At 48.4% G+C, this 17,651-nt stretch overlaps 1 protein-coding gene across 9 annotated transcripts in view; it reads right to left on the bottom strand.

The window, feature by feature from the left end:
• Window positions 1-17,651, bottom strand: part of Clec16a (C-type lectin domain family 16, member A) — a 199,570-nt gene that overhangs the window by 13,512 nt on the left and 168,407 nt on the right. The window lies entirely within an intron of this gene.

Below are 17,651 nucleotides of genomic sequence, written 5' to 3'. Positions count from 1 at the left end.
CATCACAGTGGCTGGATATGCTTTGAGGCAAAGGTATTACAGAGACCAGCAACTGAGAGCCTGGTGTCTCCCCTCCCAGAACCCGTTCTGCCTTGGCAGTCCTGGCAGGGCAGGTTTAGGAGTAATGAGGGCTCTGCAGAAGAGCTCAGCGACAGTCACCAACAGCCCACCTCAGAGTCACTCACAGATGTGGAGGCTCTGTGGTTTGTGGCCACACAACACGGGAAGGGCCTAGCTCCCAGGCTTAGAGATACTTAGCTCTGCATGGTGAAACCCACTTCTCAACAGCAGGTAAGTGGCCCCTCAGTCTGTTTCTGGTTGTTCACTCTCATGGCCTCAACCATGAGGAAGATGGGGAGACGCTTCCCAGCAGGCCCAGCACAGGCAGGGGACATAGCAATGTCTCTTAAAAGTGCTCTCTGCTGACTGGAGATGACTGAGCAGTTGGGAACACATGGCAGCTCAGAGGCTCACCTGAGCTTCCAGTTCTAGAAGATCTCAGGTCCTCTCTGGCCTTTGCAGGTACCAGGCACACACATGGTACACAGTCACACAGTGAAAACAAATCTTAACTTTAAAAGGGTTCTTTATACCAGGTGAGCTGGGACACAGCTTTATCCCTGCACTCAACATTCACGAGGCAGAGTTAGGCACATCTCTGAATTTGAGGCTGGTTCGATCTATATATAGAGATTTTTGTCTTAAAAAAGAAACAAACAACAAAAACAAATAACCAAACCCCAATCTCTTTATGACAAAGCCCAGTCTTGCTGATGGCCCAGGAGCTGCCCCCTGCCTCATGCTCTCCACAGTGGGGCTTCTGCACCCCCCAAAGGGCGGATGCATCTGATTTTATCCTCTACAAACATGAAAATTCCCAAGGAATACATACTTCAATAATCCTAACAGCCCATGCAGACATATGGGCTCTGCTTCAGCCCCAGGAACTGGTGCTCTGCAGACCACATTGCCTCTGCCCCTTAATCCAGAAGCTGTTCTGAGGTGAGATGGGGTCAGGAACAAATCCTTTAGCAGAAGGGGTACCCTGACATTCATGGTTACTCTCAGTGAGCACAGCCAGCCTCACTCTGCCTCTCCTGCACTGCTGGAACCTCCTGGTCTAGCTCCTGCTAACACTTCCTCTAGAAGGCTCTCCAGGACTAGCCTTTCTTCCACAGAACATAGAAAGGTGGAAGATGCTGGCCACTGCCTGTTAGGTAAGTGTGATGGCAGATCTGACTAGATTTGGAATCACCATGGCAACAGCTCTGCTTCCGTCTGTGAGGGCGCTCTCAGAGAGGGAAGACCCACCCTGAACATGGGTGCACCATTCCATGGGGAGGGGTCCAAGACTGAATGAAGAGGAGAAGTCAAGAGGAACCCCAGCATTCCTCTCAGCTTCCTGCCTCTGGTCATCGGGCCTTCTCTACTATGATGGTCTAAATCTATCTTCCTTTAAGCTGCTTGCCACGGCAGCACAAGGAGTAACTAACTCATCAAGTAAGGTTTTAGGGGCTGGAGAGATGGCTCAGTAGTTAAGAGCACCGACTGCTCTTCTGAAGGTCCTGAGTTCAAATCCCAGCAACCACATGATGGCTCACAACCATCCGTAATGAGATCTAATGCCTTCTTCTGGTATGTCTGAAGACAACTACAATGTACTTACATATAACAATAAATAAATCTTGTAAAAAACAAACAAACAAACAGTAATGTTTTAGATGGACAAAGTTTGGAACTTGTTCTGAATGCAACTGGCTTACACAGAGTAGAGTCGCTGCCATGGAGACCATGTTGTCTGAAAAGCATAAAATGTTGTGTTCTGGTTTTCTATGGGGGCAGTGTGTTTGGCTCCATGCAGTACAAAGGGTAGAGAAGGTTCTTGCCCCTGGGAAGCTTACTGGTCAGTGGAGGGTCCAGGCAGAGTCCTATACCTCCTCACTTCCTTCTCTTCACTATAGTCAGGACCTCTTGCTCTATACACTCCTTCTCTGTAGACTCAGTAGTACACCTGACCAAGGAGGAGCGATTTATATACTAATGTTCATGAAGAACCACTGTTACCAACTGACCAAGCTCACTGATACCCTGGGCCAGGTGACATGTGTCATGGCAACAGCAGGTGGCTGGGGTCTGGTGGTCAGTGCTTGCTGTCCTCACCTACTGTGTACCTCAGATGGCTGTTACAGAGGGATTGGCAGTACCACCAGGCTCCAGACCCCATGAGGCTACACTGAGAGATTGACTGACTGGCAGGAAAAGCCGGCAGAGGAAACATAGAGAATGTCTGACAGATTCCCAACACTGCTCAGGAGAATTCCACAGGGACAATCAGCCACAGCTTTGCAGTGAACTTTATTGCTGCTTACTTCTTAATCACGTACAGTGGTAAACCCCTGAGTTTACAAGCTGTTTACTTGCCTCAAAAATGAATTACCCTGTAACAAATCAAAATGTCAGGTGGCTTTTCCCAAGCCGCCAATTTATCACACATACAAACAAGCTGAGTGTTGGAGCAGTGTTGCGACTGGACTTCGTGTGCTCCTGAATGAACATGGTGAGTGAAAAGCTGGGACCCTGAGGGGGGTCTGTCTCTAAAGACACTGTCACATATTTAGAGTGCGATTCATGAGGGATGAGCAAGAATACTAACGTTCTTTGCTGGGTGGGTGGAGCTTAGTGGCACAGCCCTTGCCTAGCATATTAGGTTGCCCTGGGTTCTGTACCCAGGATGCTCTTTTGAAAAGAAGACAAAAGGAAGTTCTTTAATTTGGGGGTCAGCATCAATAGACTAGTAATAAAATTTACATGTAATTAGAGCATGCCTACAAAGGTCAGATAACAACTTGCAGGAGGTGGCTCTTTCCTTCTATTGTGTAGGACCTGGGCACTGAAATGTCATTGGCTTGTTGGTTCCAACCCTGTCCTATTTTGCAGCATAAACTGAGTAGAGGCACTGAGAATGCATCCCCCCCATGAACCTCCCTCCTTCTTCATCCTCTCTGTATGTTGCAATTTCAAGGGGCTCTCTTCCACACTAACTTGCCAAACTGGGGGATTAGGTGGGTACTAGAGAGAAATGCAGGTGAATGGCATGGCTGAGCCCTGGTCCTCAGAATTCTTGTTTCATCCCAGCAAGGCAGTTCTAGATGAGCTAACTACAGCAGGGATGCCAGAGGCCTTCTGGGTCTATGTCAACCCACAAGGACTGCCAAGTCCTTGCAAACACACACAGACAACCTAGAGATTATGGGATGGGTAACAGGCACACAGGCTCCCCAGGGTCTTCTCTGCTGATGACAAGATCCCCCTCCCACGTCTGTCTCAAGAATAGCTCTTAGATGTGTACCAAAGGCTGTGGGGATTTGCAAGCCTTTGGGCCCAGTCTGTGTGTAGGAACTAGAGTCACGGGGGGTGGGCATGGGGGTGGGGTGTGAATGCTGGTGAAAGGGTGTAGAATGAGGGATGTAAGATGTGGATATCTCCAGAACTGGAGGAAAGCCAGTGGATTCTGACAGGCCATTGATGAAAGCCTCCAGTTGACAAACATGCCAGCGGAAGGGAAGATTAAGTGCTTAGGAAGTGCTCAAGATGTGGCAAGTGAGGAAACATTAGCAAAAGTATGTCCGCATACTCCACTGAGAAGACTGCAGGCTTTCCCTCACCCCTGTCCAGAGCAGAGCGACCAGCTGCAGGGCTGAGCCTGAGAGGAATGGGTAGGTTTACAGTAGGCTTTTATTGTCTTTGAGAGGCTTGTCCGAATTTTCTAAGCTCCTTACCATGAATCATTATTATTTTGACATAGGGGTCCTAATGTATCTCAGACTGGCCTTGACCTCACTGGAAACAGCTGGAAATACCTTGAACTCCTGATTCTCCTGCCTCTACTTCCCTGAGGACTGGATTATAGGCCTGTGGTACCACCACACCCAGTTTATGTGGTGTTGAGATTAAATCCAGGGTTCTGAACATCCTAGACAAGCACTGTATATCTCCAGCCCTAAGAACATTATTTCAAACCAGGAAAGAAGAAGGTAGAAGAGAAATAGGATCCCTGGGAGCTGAGCACACTCAGGCCCAGCACCACCACCAACTATGAGCCACTCTGGTCTCCCAAGCTTTCTCCCTGTGAGTTCTTGAGACCTGGACAAAGTTTCCCAGAGCAGGGCTAGGCAGTAGGACCCATGCCAACAGCAAGACATCCCCTTGCTTTGCAGGATCTCTGAGCTGCATGGGCAGCCGGAGCCTTCCTGTCTTCTTCTATTCCATTCTGCTATGATTTGGGAACTGTGAATGAATGGATAGCTCTATCGCATTTGTCAAGAACAAAATCACTACCAAAAGGTCAGCCTCCCATTTTTTTCCATATTTTTTTTATTGGGTATTTATTTCAATTACATTTCCAATGCTATCCCAAAAGTCCCCCACACGCTCCCCCACCCACTCCCCTACCCACCCACTCCCACTTCTTGGCCCTGGCGTTCCCCTGTACTGAGGCAGATAAAGTTTGCACGACCAATGGGCCTCTCTTTCCACTGATGGCCGACTAGGCCATCTTCTGATACATATGCAGCTAGAGACACGAGCTCTGGGGGGTACTGGGTAGTTCATATTGTTGTTCCACCTATAGGGTTGCAGATCCCTTTAGCTCCTTGGGTACTTTCTCTAGCTTCTCCATTGGGGGTCCTGTGATCCATCCAATAGCTGACTGTGAGCATCCACTTCTGTGTTTGCTAGGCCCCGGCATAGTCTCACAAGAGACAGCCATATCTGGGTTCTTTTAGCAAAATCTTGCTAGTGTATGCAAAGGTGTCAGTGTTTGGAAGCTGATTATGGGATGGATCCCCGGATATGGCAGTTTCTAGATGGTCCATCTTTTCGTCTCAGCTCCAAACTTTGTCTCTGTAACTCCTTCCATGGGTGTTTTGTTCCCAATTCTAAGAAGGGGCAAAGTGTCCACACTTTGGTCTTTGTTCTTCTTGAGTTTCATGCGTTTAGCAAATTGTATCTTATATCTTGGGTATTCTAAATTTCTGGGCTAATATCCACTTATCGGTGAGTACATATTATGCAAGTTCTTTTGTGATTGGGTTACCTCACTCAGGATGATGCCCTCCAGGTCCATTCATTTGCCTAGGAATTTCAAAAATTCATTCTTTTTAATAGCTGAGTAGTACTCCATTGTGTAAATGTACCACATTTTCTGTGTCCATTCCTCTGTTGAGGAGCATCTGGGTTCTTTCCAGCTTCTGGCTATTATAAATAAGGCTGCTATGAACATAGTTGAGCATGTGTCCTTCTTACTTGTTGGAACATCTTCTGGATATATGCCCAGGAGAGGTATTGTGGGATCCTCTGGTAGTACTATGTCCAGTTTTCTGAGGAACCGCCAGACTGATTTCCAGAGTGGTTGTACAAGCCTGTAATCCCACCAACAATGGAGGAGTGTTTCTCTTTCTCCACATCCTCGCCAGCATCTGCTGTCACCTGAATTTTTCATCTTAGCCATTCTGACTGGTGTGAGGTGGAGTCTCAGGGTTGTTTTGATTTGTATTTCCCTGATGATTAAGGATGTTGAAGCCTCCCATTTTTAAGCCCAGTGACAGGGAATACTGGGCATGGAGTCAGGATCCCAGGTTCAAGTCCAAGTTCTGTCCACTCTGGCTTTGAGAGGTGGGATGAGTCCATTCCTGTTTACCTCTGCTTCAGCGCTTCCTTCCAGCAGCCCAGGCTGGCCTGCAGTCCTTGGCACTTGTTGGGCCTGAGTGCTAGCTGCCAGCTTGGGCAAAGGTTTCCCCCCAATACCCCACCAAGTCTGTCCTGCTCAGGCAGTGTATGAGAAACCCAACTGCAAAGATGACTAGTGTTCTGGGTAACAGCTTTCACTACTTAAGCAGCAAGAACCCTGTGGACGTGTTTCTGAGATAGCTAGCTTATTTCTATTATTCATTTCTCCCTTCACTTGCAGTTACAGAACCTGGCCACTAGGCATGGCCTTATAACTGAGTTGTGGCCATGAGACAGACATCAAAGTGGCATGTGGGATTTCCAAGAAGCTTCTTCAACAGGAAAGAGGGTAGGTACATCCTCTATTCTGCTTCCTGGAACACGGATGACAGAAGTCCAGCAGTCATCCTGGACTAAGAGGGGAACTCTTTATGAGGGAAGGAAGAACACTGAGTGGAGAGGAGCAGGGTCTCTGATGCCTCATGGATCCCTTGTTTACCCATATTCATGAAGCTGTCACTGGAGAGCAACAGAAACCTCCCTTCTAGCATTTTCTATGTTGTTGAAGCTAATCTTATCTGATATTGTGAGGAATGCCTTGTTAATGCAGGATACAGGCTACGTCCCCTGGTCATATTGGTATGCTGGCTCTGACCTTCTTCTGGTAGGGAGAAAATTGCCCTGAGCCTATGGGGCTGGTAGTTCTGGTGGAGTACAGGGATCTGGACATGGTAGGATGAAGAAAAAGGGGAGGGGCAAGTGATCCTGATTATGAATTCAACTTCCTTCCATGATGTAAGTGGAGGTTTTGGTAGAACCCAGTGGATGGACTGAGTTTCTTTCTGAGTTCAAACCAGAAATCAAAGATTCTAAAAGAGGACTAAGACCTTGAACCTGAGGGCGGTAAGAGACTGCACAGTATGCAGACAGGGACACTGGGGCCTGGGCTGAAGCTTTTTTAATCTTCCAAGAAAGCAGGGGCTGGTGGTGCCTTCTGGGTATTTGACTAAAATATAAGTGTTCCAGGTTAAAAAGCATTTGCCTTTTTGGAATTATGGAACTGGCTTGAGTCTATGTAGGGGATTCCACAGGGGCCTCTCAGAAGGTCAAGTGCAGAAGCCTGCTCAACTCAAGTGTCATTCTAAGGAGCTCCTACTCTGTGTAATGTAGGGCTACACCTGGCAGACCACCAGGGGCTCACTGCTTTCAGGATTAACTCTATCCTTACCCACAGACTTGTAGGGCTTGCTGCTCCCAGCATACATCTGTATCCCTCTGAGAACTGAAGCCCACCACCAGAGAAACAAGCCCTGAAGCCCTATAACAGAAGCAGCTAGTACTAGACCGACATCGGGCTGCATGCCAAATCAAAGTGACAGTAGGAAGACTTCTGTCACAGAACAGCACATTTAGCTTGAGCCTCTCAGGAGTTCCAGCTTAGGGGGAAAGCATAGCATGGTGGAAGTCTTGGGACCCACTGGTCACTGAGAGTCTGCATCCCTTGACCCTCTCCTGGCACGTCCCCGAGAGCAGCAGAGGAGACTTAGCTGCTTGCCTTTAGAAAGTGTCTCATTTATTCTGCCGAGAAGCCACCACATGGTGGCCTTCATCAAACTTACTTCTCTAAGCAGTGACACTGTGATTTCTACAAGAGTGAAAAAGGAAGTGCTCTGGTTGGTGCACTGCAGTGCCAGAGAGTGGCTTCCCTGCTTTTTTTCCAGATTTTTCTGTGGATCCCACTGGTAGAGATCACACACAGTACAAGTTTGGCTGTGAAAGTGAAAGAGGGTGGGAAGGGTGGGAAGAACTAAGAGGCTTCCCTGACCCCACAGAGACCTGGAGGCTAAGAAAGCCTTCTGTTCTATCAGGAAAACACAGTGTTAACACCCTGGGTCCTGAAAGATATCAGGGGCTGAGACCATCAGTGTAAGACCCCCCACTCTGTGTACATTTCCAATTCTTCCAAAGAAGGTGGCTATCTGGACTTTTATGTAAACTACACACTGCCTGAACTTTTAAAATGTGGAAATAACATTTCCAAAATTGCCCCAACCCTTTCAGAACAGGATTTCTCCCAGGGTGGCCTTTAACTTGCTATGTAGCCCAGGATGACCTTGAACCTGACTTTTCAGCCTTCACCTCTTGAGTGAGGTGATTACAGGCAGGACAGAAGGCAGGGTTTTGTGAAGGCCAGGCTGGTGCATCCCACTGAACAGCAGCCCCAGCCTTTCTGCTCTTTTTGAAAAACAAGGTGTGGCCTACCTAAGGGGGTGGGGCAAAGCTAGCTTGCCTCTTGTCTGTACATAAATCCTGTACTGTGCTGGGCTGTCATTGGCTCAATCCTGAGCCTGAAATGTCAGCTCCTGTGATGGGTGGTGTGAGCTTGGAGCACAGGTAAGAGCTCTGCCTGGGCCAGAGGTCCCCAGAGTCCCCTGGGAGGGAGAGGCTCCAGGGCTGCCAGGGCTGCCACTGTGAATGGGAGCTAAGGACCACAGGCTCCCAAGATTGCCTTTCATTGGCAGATTCACTCCGAGGCCAGGGCTCAGGCTCCTAGCCAGACAGTGTTCATATTTTTCTCACCACACACTGAGATGCTGGGAAACAGTAAAAAAAAAAAAAAAATCAATCAGCCCTGTGACCTCCTGCACAAACCCAAGACAGCCATCCTGCACAGCCCTGCTTCTCCCTCACTGGCTCTTGCCTTGACTGTGCCCTTTCACCTCTGCTGCATCTGCCAGGTCCCTTGGGTGAACTGGGTAGAGATATGACAGAGCCTAATACTTCAGTCGGCTACAGCGCTGTACTGCTGCTGACAAGGTCTGGAGTGACATGGACCTTTCTGACGCATGCGTCGGACCCAGTATGTCTCTGGAGCTTATCCTTCGATAAGATGAGGGTGGATGTGGGGAGCCAATCAGGGAGAAGGTGAGGAAAGCCACCTTAGGCAGAGGTGATGCCACCTGGAGAGATGGCAGAAGAGTTAAAGACTGCTCTTACCACACACTGAGATGCTGGCTACTCTTCCAGAGGACATAGGTTTGCTTTTCAGCACTCACAGGGTGGCTCACAAATATGTGGAACTCAAGTTCTAGAGGATTTGACACCTTTTGTCCTTCTTAGGCACCAGGCATGCACATAGACATTCAGGAAAACACCAGAACACATTAAATGAATGAATGAATGAATGAATGAATGAATGAGGGAGATAGCTCACCTGTAAAGATGATTGCTGCCTATTGATACAGCATGAGGATCTGAGTTAAAGTCCCCAGCACCTACATAAAAAAGCTGCATGTGGCTGCATGTGCCCCTGTGCCTTACTGCTGTGGTGTCAGAGACAGGAGGATCCCTTGCTGGGGACAGCCTAGCTCCAGCCTCAGAGAGAAAGCCTGTTTCAAGGAAATACAGTGGTGAGTGGTACAGTGGGACACCCAATGGCCTCTCCTCTGGCTTCTGAGCATGTGTTCTCATACACACAGACAGTCATCTACTGCTAAACAAGTAAAATGCTAAAATAAATAAACAAAACAAGGGGTTAGACAGACAAAAGCTCAGGGAGTTAAGGGTGAGTAATGTTCTTCCAGAGGCCTGAGTCTGGTTGCCAGCACCTAGGTTGAGAGGCCCACAATCACCTGTATTTCCACTTCTAGATGGTCTAACATTTTGGCTTCTGTGGGCACACACACATGTGGCAAACACTCCTCCTTCCATAACATAAATAATAATAAATAAACATGGAGCAAACTTGGACCTGGGTGCTTAGTGAGAGAACCTCAGCAACACACACAGCACTGAGGGTCTCCTGGCATGTGGGTACCCTGGGCACAGCATTGAGGGTCTCCTGGCATGTGGGTACCCTGGGCACAGCACTGAGGGTCTCCTGGCATGTGGATACCCTGGGCACAGCATTGAGGGTTTCCTGGCATGTTGGGTATCCTGGACACAGACCCTCACCCCTGCTCCCTCACTTTCTGGCTCTCTCCAGTGGGTCTAAAGATGCAGGATTTCTGATCTATGAACTCTGGGATCACCCGAAGGGCTTCACACTCAAGTATCACTTTTTGATTTTCTCCCAGTGTCCCATTAGTGGAAAAGCCACTTTCTGTCCTGTATCAGGGAAGGTGGCGGTAGCAGATATGTAAACGAGGGGAAGGGAACACTACAGCAGTCACCATTTTCTGCTTTCTGACTTTTGCCATAGGCGACTCGATGACTGGCTTTGCCTGCAAACACTTAAAGGCTTTTATTTCTGGTTGGTTTTAAAGGGATAACATACAAAAATATCTGAGAACTTGCAGAATCTGATAGCCTATAGCTCTTTATCCATGGACAAATCCTCTTGGTTATTAAGGGCTATACGTGAAAACCTGCAGAAAAGAGAAAATTTTTTTTCAGTATTCTGCTTTTTCCCTGTGCCATTTTAATATGATTTAGCCCTTTGGTTCAGGTGAGGGCCTGGCTATGTGGACCACCACCCATGGGAGACACCTCAGGGCCAAGTGTCCGTTTTGCAGCTGGGGGACCCCTGAGCTGTGTGGATGTCAGGAATGTAGATGCTCCCCCCTGCCTTGGAGGAGCACCTGCTATGGAGGTCTGGCTGGCATGAGGACCTGGGAACTGGTTCTGCAGTGGTGCTCTGTAGACTATTAAAAGTATAGGGCACCAGGGCTTGGGCTTTCTCCCCAGGATACCTGGGCTTTTGCCTCTCCCAGTCCCTGCCCACTTTAAATGGCATTACCATGTATGCATGAGAGAGCACAGAGCTCCACAACGGCCTCTCAGCCAAGGCAATAGAAAGTTCACCACCAGCGGCCATCTTGGCTGCCTGTGTTCTGAGGCAGTGAACAAGGCTGAAAGAGCAGGGAGAAGGAGGCCGTTAGATAGCTGTATGGGGATTTGTAGGCATGTGGGTGGGGTGGGGTTGGGTGGAGGAGGCAGGAGGGGAGATTCTCAACCCAGAGACAGAGCAGGTGGGCCAGCTGAAGGCCCCTGACAAGGATGTCCCCAGAGCTGGAGTAGGCCAGGAGTACCTGGTTTGCTGAAGACTCTAATCAGCCCTGCTCTAACCTCTCAGGCCAGAAGCAAGGCAGCACTGTAGGGTAGGTCTCATAATGTGGATGCCTAGCCCCGAGGATTACACAAGGTGGAAGAATACAAAGAGGCCAGAGAATTCACTGTTAATTTCTGCAAAAGATGTACGATATACCCCCAGGGCAGACAGCCACAGGCTGGGGTTCCTTCCCATTTACTTGTTTGCTAGGACTTGGGCTTATAGAGCAGGGTGGTTTGCTCCTGCTATAGCTATACCACTGAAGCTCTCCTGTGTGTGTTAACTGACTGGGGTCAGGCCAGACTGACAGATGGCAATGTTGCCTTACACATGAATACAGAAAGAACCAAAGATGCTATCAGCGCGGTGGGCGTTAGATGGGATCAGGGGACATGCTGAGTCATACAAAGGCCAAGATGGCCACCAGCCCAGAGCATGCTTCCGAGGCTTACAGCTGCTGCTCAGTGGGCAGGGCTCTGCTGGCTTCTGCTCCTGGAGCCCCACGACACTTGGCCAGCCAGATGGTCAGTATCTGTCATGTGCAAAGGAGAAGTCCAGGGAGAAGCAGAAGCTCAGATAAACGACACAGGGGGAGAGGAGTGTTCCCAGGCCTTGAGCTGCTCCTAGGTAATGTGATGTAGAAGCCCTACTTGCCCTGAGAGCACATGTACTGGAGACTGTATGTCCAGGCACTTGCATTTTGACTGCTGAACTGGAAGCTGGCCTTATCAAGGCAGAACTTAGTCAGTCTTGGCGGTGGGGTGTGTGGTAGGAGAATTGATCTGGGTCTTTTGAGAATGCAACACCACACATGACCGAGACTGACCGTCCTTTTGTCACCCATGTGACTGGAGGCTTCAGTCACTAAAGTGAGATCTGAAAGTTCTCCTAAAGTAACTTTAACTGTCTGAGCTAAAGGATTTGTTTTAAGACAGGATCTCAGTGATCCTGCCTCTGCTTCCCAGGTGCTCCCAGGAGGGTCCTCCATGCCTAGTTTGTCATAAGGATTTACAGCAGAGCTACCAGTGAGAAAATGGAGTTCTTGCTCTCAGCCTCATGTGTCCATGCCCGCTCCGTTGCTTTCAGCACACCAGGGCTGTCTTGTGTGTCTGACAGCTGTATGCATGTAAAACTCAAAATCCAACCAGTCTGACCTGCCTCCAAACAGTTACACATGCTTCAGTACCTCCTACGAGGATGCTATGGGGGCATTACTGTTGGTTCAAAGGAGGACTGCACACAGGTAGCTCTCTCTGGTTCTCTGCAGGCTCTCCTTGCCCTGCTCACAGCACATGCGTGTGTGCACACTTCTGCAGGCTCCTCTTCTCCTCACTTCTCATTTCCCCAAATCAGCAGTTTGGAAATGCTTGGAAGTAACTTTGGCATGTCATGGAGAGATACGGGTGCTCTGAACGAAAATCCACAAGTGGCTCATGAGGCTGGGGAGGGGCTTGTGCTCTGTGCTTCCTTGCAAATGCCAAGCTAATGCCTGAGGCATTAAAATCACTCTGGCTCTTGTGCATCTCTAGTTTTGACTTATTTTTTTAAGGATGATTAATATTTCATCATAAAAGTATTGATTTCCTTTAACTAAGAGACTTCAAGTTTGTTGCATCCTTAAGCATGATTTTATTATGTCTCGGGCCAAATGTTTTCTTTTCTCCTCCCCCCAGAAGGATGCTTTTGCTTTTGATATAACGTGTGTCAAGAAGAAAAGAGGAATTGATTCACAGAATTCTGCATTACATGCAACTCTGAAGGCAGATATCCAGTTCATGGACTTGAAGAGATGGTTCTTAAGGCAAGTCTACCTTTTCCCTGTAAAATCTTCCTCATTAGTCAGGCCACTGAAGCCTAACACAGATGAAACATAGGCAGCCCCGAGAGGAGGATGTGAGGGGTTCAGACAGCCTGGACGTGAACCCTAAACACACAAGCTGTACACCACAGACCCCCAACCCCATGCCGTCATCTCCTCCTCTCATGAAAAGCAACAGAACTCTTTCTGGCTGGAGTGCCTCAGAGCTACTGTTCCCTATTCACATAAGCAGGTGGTAGAGGCCAGCAGTGGAACTGGGTAGCACTCAGTTTTACAGAGGCCATCCAGGAAACAGGCGGAGGGCAGTAACTGGCAAAACAGCTAGCGCTCTGCACTGTTTAAATATTGAACATCCTCTCTCCTTCCTCCACATTCATTATTAACCGGGCCCTGCATAGCTGGGTGCACTGACTTCATTTCTTCCCAAGAATCCAAGACGCAGTGGCCAATGCCCAGGGGCTGGGAGATGCAGTGGCCAATGCCCAGGGGCTGGGAGATGCAGTGGCCAATGCCCAGGGGCTGGGAGATGCAGTGGCCAATGCCCAGGGGCTGGGAGATGCAGTGGCCAATGCCCAGGGGCTGGGAGAGGGGGTGGAGATTTGGGGTTCTTTCTTTCATTCCTTTCACTAGAAATCCTTTCCAGTCACCCCCCCCCTTTTTTTGAGACAGGGTTTTTCTGTGTAGCTCTGGCTGTCCTGGAACTCACTCTGTAGACCAGGCTGGCCTCGAACTCAGAAATCCGCCTGCCTCTGCCTCCCGAGTGCTGGGATTAAAGGCGTGCGCCACTATGCCCGGCTCATTCCCATATTTTTAGAGGTTTAGATTCTTGGAATTGTCTCCTAACCTCAGTACCCAAACACAGGTGATCAGTGGTTCAAATATTGACAGGCTGGACATTCTCCCCTTCCCCACAAGGAGCAGTGGCAGAGGGAGGCCATGGGGAAGATGCTGCCATCACCAGACCAGCATGGCCTCAGAAGTGTTATGGTGACAGGATAGATCACCAGCCCTGTCCAAGTGAAAGCCATGTCAGGATGTCACATGAAAACAAGTGTTTTGTTTGAAAGAAAGGAGCTTGGAGACACTAGTTATTTGCCTTTGGCTAGACAGCTGAGAAGGAGATGACAGATGTCAGGGACCCAGGCCAGCCATCGGGGACATCCAGGAATCATTTGGACCACTCTTCTTGAAGATGCAACTGTGAGAACAGAAACTTAACATCTATCTATAGAAAAAGGGGGCACCTTTCCTTTGCAGGGGACCAAGGCCCTCCGGGACCTGGCTTGGCAGGGTGGGCTAGTGAGCAGTATTCCTTGTTCTTGGGCTTTTTATCTATTCAAGAGTTTGACCCAGCTATCACTGCAGCGCTGCATTTGAGGTTGGTGTCTGCCCTGCCTAGGGGCTCAATTTGTCCATCCCCGAATCCTGTCCTAGGAATTGATTCACAGAATTCTGCATTACATGCAACTCTGAAGGCAGATATCCAGTTCATGGACTTGAAGAGATGGTTCTGTGAACCTCCCTGTGCTAAGTGTCTGTAGGCCAACTCTGATTTCTAGGCTGAGGACTCAAGCACCCCACAAGGGTCTTTGTTTTCAGTTATACGAAGCCTCTGGTTCTCTGACAGGCTTCTTTAAGGCCACATTTCTGAAGTCCCCCTTGATTAAGCTTCCCAGGTTCCTTTCCAATTCCAGCTCCTAGAATATAGCCTAAAAGCTCCTATTCTAAAAAGCCCTTCAGAACTGGAGGGCTCTGGAGAGTCCCTGCCTGCCTCAAAGTGCCTTGGAAGCTTCATCTCTAGCTGCTTTTCTCTGACACGGGCTTCGTCAGCCTCAACTCAACCAGAAAATGCTTTCTCCTGGTCCTGGCACACTGCCCTGGGAGTGAGAGTGCATGGATGGATTTAATGTCTGGTGTCCAAAGGCCCCCTGTATTTCTGAGATTTCTATTTGTCTCTATGTCTTCAAGAGAACATGCCCTGCACAGACACTCTGATCTATGGCTTCTATTTTGCTATTAACCTGTGGACTCTCTTTCTTGGCAGAGAGGACAAGGAAAATAAAAATGTGACAGAAAGAAGGATCTCCAGGGCCCAGGCTGGCAAATGTGCACAAGCTTGTGAAGGGCCTTGTCTTGGTGGCACCTCTGAAGAGCTGGCATGAGAACCGAGGCCCAGGTTAGGCGCACCCACTTAACCCTAAGGAATGGCTTCAAATGGGGTATCTAGAAGCATGAATCATTGTGATGTGATCTGTTGAGAAGCAGAAATCAAACTGGTACCAGTGAGGAGACTTGGTGCACTTTGGCTGACCCAGACAAGCCTAGGAGGCCTCAGAGTGGGATCTGGTTTGCAAACAGGGTCACTCTGCAGATGGAGCTGGTTAAGATAAAGTCATTAGGATGGGTATGGATCCAGGATAATTGTCTTATAAAAAGTAGAGACCTGGCAGGGCAGTAGTGGTTCACGTTTTTAATCCTAGCACTCAGGAGGCAGAGGCGGCAGGATCTCCGAGTTCGAGGCCAGCCTGGTCTACAGACCAAGTTCCAGGACAGATAGGGCTAAACAGAGAAACCCTGTCTCAATCTGCTCTCATACCTGCCCTCCAAAAAAAAAAAAAAAAAAAAAAAAAAAAAAAAAAAGAAAAGGAAAACAGAGATTTGGATAATGATATTCACTATTATGGCTTTAACCTGAAATATCCCCGATGAACTGTATAGCCAGAATAGTCCCCAAAACATTGTGCAGATGTGGGCTTTGGAAGTGACTAGACTGTGAGAACTTTGATCTTTCAAAGGATGAGACCACTGATGAATTCATGATGGACGGCTTTAGCAGGGCCTGGATAGAAACTAACAGGGGAAGACTAGCTTAAGGAAGGAGGTCATTGTGGGTGTGGCCTAGCAGCACTTTGTTCTTGGTCTCTGCCTTGCTCTCTCTGCTTTGCAGCTGCCATGCCCTTGTGCCATGATGCTCTTGCCTTACCAGAGGCCTGCAAGTAATGGAGCAAGGTGCCTATGGAATGAGACCCCTATCTGGAGTTATGACAGAGCCTTCCTTCTTAATGTGACTCTGTCTAACCTTCTGTCACAGCGGTGAAAAGCTGTGTCACTAGCAGACAGAGAGAGAATGTCATCTTTTGCATAAGATGCCAAATGACACCAAAGACATCAGCAATCTTCAGTAGCCAAAGAGAAGCCTGGAGCACGTTTCTCTTCCACCCTCATAAGGGGCCAATCCTACCTACCTTCCAATCTCATGCTTCTGGCTTTAGAACTGTGAGACAACAAACATCTGTTGTTGAAGCCACCCAGTTCATAACATCTTGTTACAGATGTCTTAGGAAACACAGACAACAGGCTGTGCAGCTGTGAGAGGCGAAGAAGAAGAGGGCTTTATAATGAGAGCCACAGCACGTTAAAGCAAGGGCGTCTGCAGGGGTGGTGACACACACCTCTGTGAGTCCAAGGCTAGCCTGGTCTAATCTACAGAGAGAGTTCCAGGCTACATGGTAAGAATCACAGACACAGCAGTGTGCTCAGTGATACTCACTGCCGCCTGGGCAGTGAAAGTCAGGGGCACTGGACACTTGGATAAAAGGGTCAAGTATCCACTGTGGCATACTATGCAGCCACAGAAAGGAATGTAAATAACATGTAAATAACAACCCAGATTTCTAATTCATGGCAGGGTCTGAGAAAAGCAAGCTTAGAAAGTGCTGCAGAAGTGTGCATGCATAAACTCACAGGGCAGATCGGGAACACCATAGAGATATGGCCCACAGCACCATAACTTCACAAGGCAGACCAGGAGCACCGTAGAGATGCCCACAGCACCTTATCCTGCGCCTCTGTGGCCAGATGAGTCTGGAAATCATCATTCTTAGGTATTAAAAGTCAAGCAGTACACACACACACAAATTATGTCTTGCCCACAGCTGGGCTTTGGTCAGCTGAAACCAAACATTACATTTCCATAGGAAACAAGCATTAACTCTCATTAACTCTACCACAGCTCAGAAACAGTTCAGGGCTGGTTTCACCACCAAATGAGTTAGAAAAAAATATTTTGGTTTTCAGAGCTATTTAGATTTCAGAGCTGTGGAGAAAGACTTATGGCCCTGGGTTGTGGGTGCTCATATGCAATGCAGCTGCATAGGGAAGGGTCTGGAAAGTGGTCAGTGAAACCAGGAAAGAGGGGTGTTAGGGTAGAGTAACTGAGGAGAACAGTCAGAGAAGCCTGCAGGGTATTCTGTAATGTATTAATCTGGGTATGTGTGAGTGTTTGTGTATAGAATGGAGTATATGTGTATTTGTGTGTTGTTTGTATGTATGTATGTATGTATGTATGTATGGCAGAGGTTGATTTTCATTCTTTGTCTTATTTTTTTGTTGTTATTTGGTTTGTTTGTCTGTTTTTCTCATTTGTTTGTCTGGCTTTTTAAGATGGGGTTTCTCTGTGCAGCCCTGGTTGTCCTAGAATTTGTTCTGTAGACCAGGCTGGCCTTAAACTCAGAGATCCACATGCTCTGCCTCCTGAGGGCTGGGACTAAGGCCTGCACCACCACTGCCTGGTTCTTGCCTTAATTTTTTGAGACAGAATTTCTGACTGAACCCGGCAGTCATGGACTGGCTAGATGGCTGGCCAGTGAACTCTAGTGAGCCTCTTGTTCACACGCACCTCCTGCTGTCTCCAGTGCTAAGGTTTATGTGCAAAGATGTGTGCGAAACTAGGCCAGCTTTTCACACAGGTGCTGGGGATCTGCACTCAGGTCCTCTTGGTTGTACAGCAAGCTTTTTACCCACCAGGCCATTGTGCCAGACTGTTTGAAGATTTTTAAGAGCCTCTTGGGCAACCTACACACAGAGACACAGATACACTCAGACACACACACACACAGAGGGCAGGGACAGGCAGTGACCTGCAGTGTTTGCAACTCTCTTGTAATGAGTGCTGGGTGCTTGGGAGTGAGCTGCCTGTAGCTGCAGTTTCATAGGTAATTTTCTGTGTTCACTCACTAAAGCACAAAAATTAAGGCAATGCTGCCTGTAGTCACA

This window comes from Mus musculus, chromosome 16 (genome assembly GCF_000001635.26).
Source record: "Mus musculus strain C57BL/6J chromosome 16, GRCm38.p6 C57BL/6J".
NCBI classification, from domain to species: Eukaryota; Metazoa; Chordata; class Mammalia; order Rodentia; family Muridae; genus Mus; species Mus musculus.
The sequence above is the reverse complement of the archived record's forward strand: the minus strand, read 5'-3'. Positions and strand labels throughout refer to the sequence as shown.